Source organism: Coenobita brevimanus, chromosome 72, assembly GCF_032717465.1.
Source record: "Coenobita brevimanus isolate Jiangsu-jjx chromosome 72, ASM3271746v2, whole genome shotgun sequence".
In the NCBI taxonomy this organism is placed as follows: Eukaryota; Metazoa; Arthropoda; class Malacostraca; order Decapoda; family Coenobitidae; genus Coenobita; species Coenobita brevimanus.
This window is the reverse complement of record NC_137025.1, coordinates 2157501-2159751: the sequence shown is the minus strand read 5'-3', so window position 1 is coordinate 2159751 and position 2251 is coordinate 2157501.

Here is a 2251-nt window from a genome sequence, read left to right as displayed (position 1 = left end):
CCTGGAACACTTATTTACCTGTGTACACTTCCTCTAACACTTATTTACCTGTGTGTACACTTCCTGGAACACCTATTTACCTGTGTACACTTCCTGGAACACTTATTTACCTGTGTACACTTCCTGGAACACTTATTTACCTGTGTACACTTCCTGGAACACTTATTTACATGTGTACACTTCCTGGAACACTTATTTACCTGTGTACACTTCCTGGAACACTTATTTACCTGTGTACACTTCCTGGAACACTTATTTACATGTGTGTTAATGGAAAGATTAATTTGACATGTGTATTTGTGTGTATGATTAGTTTTCGTGTTTATTGCTCTTACTCACAGGCCTCAGGTGTGTGTGTGTGAGTGTGTGCGTGTGAGAGAGAGAGACAGACAGACAGAGACGTAAGCTGTGTGTGTATGTTTGTGTATGTATATGTATGTGTTTGTGTGTAAAATAACATACCAGAACAGATGTGTGGCAGTGCACGTGTAATCATGCAAACACATCACATTTACTGGACAAACACACCCATCAAAACACGTGCACCTGCCATGCATAAATTTACCGTACAGGTGTGTGGACAGGTGTAAGGAGAGGCAGGTGTGGACAGGTGTAAGGAGTGGCAGGTGTGGACAGGTGTAAGGAGTGGCAGGTGTGGACAGGTGTAAGGAGTGGCAGGTGTGTGGACAGGTGTTAGAAGAGGCAGGTGTGTGGACAGGTGTAAGGAGAGGCAGGTGTGGACAGGTGTAAGGAGAGGCAGGTGTGTGGACATGTGTTAGGAGAGGCAGGTGTGGACAGGTGTAGGGAGAGGCAGGTGTGTGGACAGGTGTAAGGAGAGGCAGGTGTGGACAGGTGTAAGGAGAGGCAGGTGTGTGGACAGGTGTAAGGCGAGGCAGGTGTGTGGACATGTGTTAGGAGAGGCAGGTGTGGACAGGTGTAGGGAGAGGCAGGTGTGTGGACAGGTGTAAGGAGAGACAGGTGTAAGGAGAGGCAGGTGTGGACAGGTGTAGGGAGAGGCAGGTGTGTGGACAGGTGTAAGGAGAGACAGGTGTAAGGAGAGGCAGGTGTGTGGACAGGTGTTAGGAGAGACAGGTGTGTGGACAGGTGTAAGGAGAGGCAGGTGTGTGGACAGGTGTTAAGGAGAGGCAGGTGTGTGGACAGGTGTTAAGGAGGCAGGTGTGTGGACAGGTGTAAGGAGAGGCAGGTGTGGACAGATGTTAAGGAGAGGCAGATGTGTTGTGCATACCCATTAATTCCCCACAGAACATGTGTTAGGGGAGATTTGAGAAAGAGAGAGAGAGAGAGGAGGAAAGTGAACGAACATAACATATATTTTAAGTTTTCTTTTTTTACTGCGTTCTTCTCTGTGTTCAAATGTTCATCTCTTCTGCGGCGTTCATCCCTGTTCTTCCCCCCCGTAGAACATCCTGGAGAACATGTGCGTGGGCGTGGAAGGCGGAAGTAACAGCAAGAAGGAGGCAGCAGCGGCCGTGTGTCTGCTGGTGCGTCTCTGCTCAACTCTGCTGGCGGGGGTACAGGAGCTGCAGGTGAGGGGGGTGTATATATTGGTGTACCTGTCTGTCTGTCTGTCTGTCTGTCTGTTTCTCTGTCTTTTCCGTCGTCTCCATGTGTATTTTTCTCCTTCCATCTCTCTCTCTCTCTCTCTCTCTCTCTCTCTCTCTCTCTCCTCTTCACTAATCAATAAAATGTGTGTAATCAAGAAAGAAAATTATTGTGTGTGTGTGTGTGTGCGTGTGTGTGTGTGTGTGTGTGTGTAGGTCAAGGTTGATCAGTAAATAGAAATATTTTTAAGTATTGTCAATATTACTATGTTTTTTTTATTAATGTTAAGAGAGAGAGAGAGAGAGAATATAAGGAAATTATATAGACACACACACACACACACACACACACACACACACACACACACACACACACACACACACACACACACACACACAATGGAGGGGTGGCCTGAACAAAAGAGCCTTAAGCATTTTTTATCCCTACTCAATAACAACCCCCACTGCACACCATCCTCCCTCATACACCTACGCATCATCATCATCATCATCATCATCACCACCACCATGATCATCATTATCGTCGTCGTCATTGTCTTTTTCATCATCATTGTTATCGTTATCATCATCATCATCATCATCACCACCACCATAATCGTCATCTTCGTCATCGTTATCATCATCATCATCTTTGTCGTCATCATCATCAATATTATCATCATCATCAT